The 8,898-nt window shown below is 41.8% G+C and overlaps 1 long non-coding RNA gene across 2 annotated transcripts in view; it reads left to right on the forward strand.

The window, feature by feature from the left end:
• The window catches only part of LOC138835657 (uncharacterized), a 51,077-nt gene extending 42,698 nt beyond the window's left edge, over window positions 1-8,379 (forward strand). For both annotated transcript variants that reach the window (XR_011374685.1, XR_011374686.1), the window contains 2 exons: window positions 6,429-6,518; window positions 8,194-8,379. This is a non-coding gene — a long non-coding RNA (uncharacterized lncRNA). The remainder of the gene's footprint in view (window positions 1-6,428; window positions 6,519-8,193) is intronic.
• The last annotated feature ends 519 nt before the right edge of the window (window positions 8,380-8,898 follow it).

The following is an 8,898-nucleotide window of genomic DNA, read 5'->3' on the forward strand; positions in this document are numbered from 1 at the left end:
CAAGCACTGTACCACCTGAAAGCGCTTGAGCCAGGCCTCCACTCCTTTATTACTTCAGTTTATTTTTCAGATAGGGTTTCCTGGGTTTTTCTGGGAACCCACTTCAGATTTCACATTTCTTCTACCTCTGTCTTCCAAGAAGCTGGGTTTGCAGGTTTGCATATTGTTCCTTGCCCTAGATGGCCACTCTTAAGTTGCATGTCTTTTCTCTCTTTGTGGCACACACAGAGAGCAAGGGTATGTGGCACAGGTTCAGGCAAGCAAAGGTATTTGTCTTTACACCATGACCTCAAGGATTCTTTCTCTTTTCTTATTTTTTTTTGTTGGTCCTGGGGCTTGAACTCAGGTACTGTCCTTTAGCCTCTTTGTGCTCAAAGCTAGCACTCTACTACTTGAGCCACAGGGCCATTCCCAGCTTTTTCTGAACAGATGATTATAGATAAGAGTCTCATGAACTTTTCTGCCCTGGTTGGCTTTGAATTGCAATCGTCAGCTCTCAGTCTCATGAGTAGCTAGGATCACAGGCATGAGCCACTGGCACCTGGCTGACTTGAAGGACTCTTGAAGGAGTGGGGCCTGATATGAAAGGGTGCACTGCATGTGAGGGATCAAAGTATTGACTTCATTGTGCTGTCTTAGAATCGAGTGCTTGGCAACAGGCTGGAAGGGCAGGCTCAGATTCTCAGGAGCTGATTTGAATATTGCTCTGTCAGTATTTGAGGCTATTATTTCTATTCCCCCTATTGAAATAAAAGAAAATGGAGGTTAGGTGAGATCTCGGCAGGCTAAATATATTGAGGCCCGAAAGGCTTCCAGTCCATCGATGAGAACTGCGCCTGTACTCACACGGAATTGACTCAGCATTTGATTTTACAGGGGAGGTTGCATCAGCATCTTTTCCTGATGCTTGAAAGTTAGAACTTAAATAGGAGAACACTTTGCCCCTGTAACCTGTTCCCCACACCTGCAAGTGGATAGATAGGAGTATCTCTTGCAGCCTCGCTGGCGACTCTGTGCTGTGCTGACTCAGGCTGAGCCTGAGGGCACCTCACAATGCTTCAGGAGCATCTTCAGCTGCCTTGCATATTGCTTTCCATGTTCCCCTTCAGATGGCTCTTCTCTTCCTCCTTTAAACCTGGTTTAGTGTGCTTTGGAATAGTGTGGCTGTTGGCCACATGGAGAAGAAAGCACAACAAGACATGTGCAGGCTAATGAGCAGCTGCTGGAAGATGATTAATGCTCCTCCACCTTTCGTGCACCTTTACCACCTCCTCATGACACAGCTGCTAACATCTGTGCTTCCTAGCAGCTAAACTGTAAAACGCCCTTCCTTCCTTTTTCAACAGAACAACTGTCAGACGTGCCAATACCCATGTTAAGGGCAAAACTTACAAAATGCTACAAGAGATGGATGCTATTCCCAAGCCCTAGATGCTGAAGCTTCTCATGAAAGAAGACTTTAGAGGACTAGAGTGGGAGCATGCACAGTCCTGCTGTGCTTGGATGGGCGGCCAGAGGAGGGCAGGTAAAAGCAGAGCACTGAAGGAACTATTTCAAGTTCTTTCTTTCAGGACGGCTTTCTGAATCTGTAGGCTGTTGAATCAGCTCAGAGCAGCTTTGATAACTGCTGGAGGGGAGGAGAAGGGCACTGTAATCTCAGAAGGGGGATCTCAGATTGCCTAGTGTCTCATCCAGGGAAAATATTCGAAAGAATTAAACCAAATCCAGGCACTAGTGGCTCACACCTGTACTCAGGATGCTGAAATCTGAAAGTTGGGGTTTGAAGCCAGCCTGGGAAGGAAAATCCATGAGACTTATCTCCAACCAACCAGAAAAAAGACAGAAGTAGAACTGTGCTTTAAATGGTAGAGTGCTACCTTTAAGCAGAAAAAAGTTATGGGACTGTGCTCAAGCTCTGAGTTCAAACTCCAGTACTGGTACATGAGGAAGAGAAGGAAGAGGAGGAGGAGGAGTGGGGGGAAGAAGGGAAGGAAGAAAAACAAAATTATCCAAGCATCACTCAGAGAGATGGCAGCTGTGGTTATTTCAGTATGGACTGGCTACATAAAAGAGATTCTTTCCCATTCCCTCATGATCCTTCTTCAATTATAAACTTAATACTTACTGAATAACTTCTTTATAGAAGAAATAGTTATAGTTTCTGATAATTTTTCATAGGAAGGGTATCCTGGTACATTTTCTTCTCCAGTAATACAATTATTGAGGCTGGGTAATTTATAAAGAAGAGAGATTTGTTTTTACTCATGGTGAGGATTACAGGCTTGAGCTTAGCCTACTCATTTTCAAAGACCCTACCTCCCAACACTGTTATAACCAATCAAATTTCAAAATGAATTTTGGAGGAGCTAAAACATTTTCAAACTGTAGCAAAAGGTATGACTATAGTTGCTTTCATAATGTTAATCTTTTCCTGTTTTGTGAATTTGTATGAACAAGACTTTAGCTCCACTTGCATTTGCAAGACCTTGGATTCTTTAGGATCTTGCTTTATCCTATCCCACAATCCAGATATTTCTGGGTACTTCTAGGGGTGTCTCATCAATGATTAAGAATGGTACTCTTTCTTCTGGGCCAGCTTTCTGATGACAATTTTTACCCACAAGCACTTGAGGAGGGAACCCTGCTCGTGCTTTCCTGCCCAAGGTAATGCTTTCTGTTATTCTTACCTGCAAATTCTCCTGACATCACTATGTAAATAGAACACACCCAGGGTCATCGTTTGTCCCCTGTGTCTTGGTGTGGTACTGCTGTGCCTCAAGTATCACAGATATCCTTGTGAAAACAGTTCCTTCACTGCTGCTCATGGTCCATTTTTGAATTAGGCAAAGCCCAAATGGAAACCTTGCATCTAGGATTCTCACTACTTTCTTGCTCCCTGGATCCCCAGCTATTCTTCCTGTAGGCAAATCACTTCCATGAAGCTAAATATCTGACATATGTGATGGAGATGTCACAGGTCCCATACTGGCCAAGATCACTCACTATCAAGTAATAAACTAATGTCAAGTCTCAAATTGCCTTTCTCAGGGGATGTGTGCTTGTGTTATACAGGAAAGAAGGTGGTCCAAATAAGCTTAAATGGGGGCAGGAGAAAGACACTAAGCAATCTCTAAAACTACCCTTATTGGATGGAACACTGAAGAATCTCAGCATTCTATGGTCAGAGAAACCAGACACGGAGTTCAGGCTGGGGATTTAGTGCCTTCAGGTGATAGAAACACAGCTAGCGTTTAGTAGGTTCTTAGAGAATGAGAGTTAGTTTTCAAAGTTGTCTCCAGTCTGGCTTTGACTAAGCCGTGAGGCAGAATCATGAGTAACCTGCAGAAGGTCCAGGAGGGCCAAGGGCATCGGTTGTCCACCAGTGACTCATCAGAGAGGACTCACACAGAGGTCATTGGATTCTCTCCCTAGAGTGTGTCTTCAGTTCCCATTTCAGTTCTAGCTTCCGTTTTTAACCACCATAAATTCCTAAAATAAAAAACAACAACAACTCTTCAAATACTTCAAAAATATAGACACCAGGCTCAAAGGTTGACTCCCTGACATATAGAATTTGGTTTCTGATGTGTAGAACTGGAAAAACCATTACTTATGAAAGAGATTAGACTTTCTGTTTCTGCGTGTAGTAGCTTCTCCCTTAGACATCTAATTTTATTTTCTTCTTTCTTTTTTTCTCTTATCTGTGGATTCCATTTAACCTCAGCTCTGGCATATAAAGCTCCTTACGATAACCCATCCAGGGGAAAATGAGCTGAAAGACAAAACCCTGTTCCTCCAGCCACAGATAGCCTAGTGGGGAAACGGATGGGTAGGTGGTATAGGGTATGATCTTGTTATATAGAAATGCTTCAGATGCCACGTAAGCCTATAGATGCAGCCCTGCAGCAAGAGATGTCCCAGGTGAGAGAGAGATGAGAATAAGGAGAGGAGAAGGCTCCAGAGCTGAATCTTGAACACACAATGAAATGCTTAAGTATGTAAAAAGGATTCTCAAAGAGAACAACTTGTATGAAAGTAGAGAGGCTTGAGGAGCCTGGTGTGTCTGAGGACCGTCATCAACTGACTAGAACTCAAAAACATGACATGAGTGTATTGACACTGACTGGTGATAGTTAGAGAAAAGCCGTGTCACATAGAACCTTGTGGGTTCAGGAGATTATACGAAGGAGACCATCGCTCATGCAACAAGCCACAGAACCACTGGAGGATTTTAGGTCTCAGACTGGCATGGTCAGGGATTCATTTTGCTCACTGGAGTTCCACATGAAATGGTGGATGTGTCATTCAGCATTAGCTCTAGGGCAGAGAACTCTCAGCATGGAGGACTCAGACGAGTGTCTATGTTTCTTGGACTCTTCACCATTTTCTAAAGAGTACAGAAGAGAAAGCACTTTCCTACTCACTGGGTCCATTAGACCCCCACATCACCTCATAGGCTTGCTATCTGAGAGGTTTTGGCTGACCAATTGTCATTGTATATGCTCAGCCTATCTCCATCCTGGGCAACTTTTGGTGTACCCATTTGATGATGATTAAAGAATAAGTCTGAGAGCTGTTTTGGTCTTGACAGAAGACAGTATGTTGACATGGAATGAAGATGCCACTGAGATCAGATGGTCAGTAGCTGGCTTAAGGCAGCTTCACAGGCCAGTCAAGTAATGTCACGCTCAGCCCTATGAATTTCAGGAGGTTTTGTTATCTAATACACTTTCATTTGGAGAGAAGTAATATTTTTTTCCACACTGTTGTTTTTGAAATTTTGATGTATTCCTCTATTGCTGTACCTGCCCGGAAGATGTTTTTCTAAAGTCAGCCAGAAGAAAATACACACTGGCAGTGGAAAAGTGGATGTCTGCTATTCACAATGCAATTACCATGACAAGTATTTCTAATTGCCACTTCCCTTTCTCCAAGCCCTTTCCTCTCCAGACATTGTGAATTTCTGGTAATCTTGGGTTATTATCACACCGAGCTGCTAACTTGAGTCTTGACACTCTTCATGGAGACCTATGTCAGAAATAATTACAGCTGAAGAGAGGTGATTCTTTCTTCATTATTAGCGGTTGCTGGTGTTAGTATCTAGCATTGATTAGCAATTTGGAAGAACGCATTCCTTAGGCTCCTATACTAGTTTAGTTTCTTCTGTGCCCTGGAGGACAGCACACATTGCTTTTCATTCTGTCACCTCTCTTTGCCCTTGTGCCTGTATTTTGAGAAGGCTCCTTTCATGCTCCGGTGATTTACTTACTTCGAATGTTATTTTTCTCCTCTCCCTTATTTTTCAAACTATTTGTTGGTTCTATTGATGAAGTAGAGAGAATTTACCTCTTGGGACTAGATGCTGTGTGTGGCTGTGGGAGTTCTAAGAAAGGAGACAAGACCATTTAACATCCAGCAACCTTGGTCTTTGCAAGGAAAGTAGGAAAGGAAGGTAAAGGCAGCTGCTTGTAAAAGTGATTTTTTTTTCTCCCAAGAAGGAGATCTTTGTTCTTTTAAAACCATCCCCTCTCCTTGATTATTAGCCATGGAGCCTGACCTGCTATGGGGTTGGAGCAAGGTTTTTAACCATAGTTTTAGAAGGGCCTTCTCAGTTCAGTTCTTTTCCACCTTTTCTACGCAGAGCGTGGTTATATGCACTCTACTCAGAAGCTCATCACTGATTTCCCTTCTTCGGAACAGTGATTGTGTAAAGTTAAAAAGAACTCGGGAAGGTGGTATGGATATGGGAGATGCCTCTTTAGAATTCCAAACCTTGTTTATTTCTTTATTGCAAGAAAAAAACCCAGTAAATTAGACACTTTCTTCCTTGATCTTGCTAATTCATTTTAAGATTAAATTTAAGATAGAATCTTAGTCTCCAAGCACACCTAAGGCCTACCTTTTGTGTACTCATGTGGCACTGTGCCTTATCCAGACTTTTCCATATTTCTCTCCTTGGATAGACACCTCTTCCTTATCTCGCTCCTGAGAGTCCCCTCAGTAACTGAATTTATTGTGCCACAGGACTGGATTGCCATAAAAAATCTAGGACCTCAGTGTCATAACCTTTATGGGACACAAAGTTTATTTGCTCATTTACTCATTCATTCAATAAACATATATTAAAATACTTCATCATAATGGGTGGTATTCTAGACATTATGATATTTATTGATAATCTATTGTGTTCCAGGAACCTGCACATATATTATCCGAATTGCTGTATTGTGCAAAAGTTATCAAGATGGACCTTTTGGTGTTTATTTTTGGCAGTATTGCAGATTGAACTTATGGCCTTTTGCTTGCTAGGCAAATACCCTACCATCCCTTCCCCAGTCTTTTAGCTTTCAGTTTCTTTTTCAGATGGGGTCTTACACTTTTGCTCAGACAGGTCTTGAACTTAAATCCTCCTCCCTCTGACTCCCTAGAAGCTGGAACGAATCACTATGAATGAACCACAAAGCCTGAACGAACCACTATGCCACACCTGGCTTTAGTATGGGCTTCGAATTCAAACGGTGAGTACATACGTGAATTTAGACATCTCCCCCAGTTTCTCTAAGCCTCAACACACTTATCTTTGAACTGGGAATCACGTTAATTTTTATCTGGCAGGATTACTGATAGAAATTAATGCTTAATGAATATTAAATACATGTGTCCTCCTTCATCATAAGTGTATCTTGTATGTTTTATTTTTCACAATGGTCCTGAAACATAGGTACTATTAGTTGTTAACTGAATTCTGCATAGAAAATTCAGTGTTAGAGGTTTTGGAGAATTCATATTCTGAATTTTAGAACTTTAAATCCCTATGTCCAACTTCCTATTTTATACTTGAAGCAGCTGAGGAGACAGGCCCACAGTCCACAATCCCAGTTTCCAGGCTGAGTCTTCCGTGTCATTCTACTTTTTAATTTTTGTTCCCATCTAGAAGGAGGCTCTGTAAACTGTAATGTCTATCACGTATGGTATTAGTTTTAGTTGTCTCTACAGTCCATATTTTCCAGATTATTTTCATTTCCTCTCTCTGTGCACTTTGAGCTTTTCATTCTCATTAACATCTTGGCCGGAAAGGAAATGGAAAGGGAAAGAAAATTTAAGCCATTCACAATTTCTCCTTATTATCAGCTCTTTTAAAAGGATTCAGTGGCTGATGGGGAGGCTGACTTTTTAGCCACAGTAGGATTCTTGGTGATAGTCATGGATTTAATTTAGCTGGGCTTCCTTTCTTGCTGTGACCGTGGATAAATTTGTCAATTGTCTGAGCCTTCAGGGGCCTGTGCTCACAAAGACCCCCTGCCTACACAGCCAACTGCTATAGCCCCTCTAGCTCTCCACCCTCCCCATTTGTGCCTCCATGACTGACCTTCCACCAGAGTGCTTCATTTCACATTAGAAACCCAGAAGATGCTCTCCAAGGTCATGGAGCCCTTGGCCATGTTTGCTAAGGCCACTGTTCGGCTTCTGTGAGAGGAGTCCTGGATTTGTGCAAGACTGTGTCCCTGAGCTGACTTGAACTGGAAAAAATATAAAGCTGGAAACTGAAATAATAGGTCAGACATTTTCTCTCATTTGGAGAACCTGTTCTCCAATGGCCCATGCTCCTGGGAGGGGGTAAGCTTTCCTCTGCCCCAGCTCCATGGGGTTTCTCCACTGCCTTCAGCAATGGCCAGGGCTGCTGTTAGCAAAGGTGGCCTCCCAACCAGGCTGCCTTTAACCCTGTCAACCGAACCTTCTTGTTTTAGTTTTTGATTGTTAGAGTGGCAGCAGAATACAGTCCCTTGATGGTTGCACTCCTTTGGTCTCTTGGCTTCTTCAACCCTCCATTTAGTTTATCACAAGCCTTGGAGATATCTTCCTCTCATCTACTGTCCACTTAGAGGTTTTCTCCTATGGCCTGTCATCCAACAACCAAGTATGGGCTAGCTAGAGCTTGAAGGTAGATGTGATATGGGACAACCAGTTAGGTCCTGGTGATGGCAGTTCTACTGAGTTTAAATGACCTCGATGGTCATTTAAAGACCCCTATCTTTCTATGATGCTGAAAATATTTGTTTTAGGAAGTTCCCCATCAGGTTCATAGAGCCAAATAATGATTGATAGTCAGAAAACTAGGTAACCGATATATAGTCTAATGGTCTCATTAATCATGATTTCAAGTCTAATATCTCATTCTTTTTCTTCTTATAGATCATTCTGTTAAAGTCTAAGTGATATTGAGGGGAGACTAGGATACCATAGATGGAAGCTCTGGGAGTTTCACAAGAAAGCTATTGTTACAAATCCAAGGCATCTCTCCTGGCATTGTAAGATTTCTTGGATGAAACTAAACATAGCTAATTTAGTTTTAGAAGCATAAGGTAAGGCTCCCCCAGAAATTTGAGATGCTCTTTTCGTGCTGTATGCTTAGAGTACAAATAATTGCTTTTGTTACCGTTTTTTAAATGAAATGTTTGAAAGGTTTTGGCAAAATTAAAATGAGCTTTTCATTAACCAGATAATCACGCTAAAAAACTGTAATACATTGAAGGAGGAAGTATACTAGGCCAATATCAAGGTCTTGAGTTTGAGTCTCAGCCCTGCCATGATTGAATTATAAGCACCCAAGGGCAGTATTGTATTCCCAACAGTTAGAATAGCTTCTGGATTAAATCTCTGGACCTGAGATAATTAAAATGTACCAGAAGTATTCAATAATGGATAAAATAAAAGAAATAGATAAATAACCGAGTGACTTTGCACACTGTGTTTAACCTTTCTATATCTTATTATATTAGCTTAGAACATGTAAAGCTAGATTCTGTAAGACATGCAAGATTGATGTTTCTCTGCTTTTGGGAATCAGGTATTATAAGAGATAATATCCCCTTCCTAACCTTCCTGTGCAGTTATCTG

This window comes from Dipodomys merriami, unplaced genomic scaffold (genome assembly GCF_024711535.1).
Source record: "Dipodomys merriami isolate MVZ:Mamm:240054 unplaced genomic scaffold, mDipMer1.0.p SCAF_24, whole genome shotgun sequence".
Lineage (NCBI taxonomy): Eukaryota > Metazoa > Chordata > Mammalia > Rodentia > Heteromyidae > Dipodomys > Dipodomys merriami.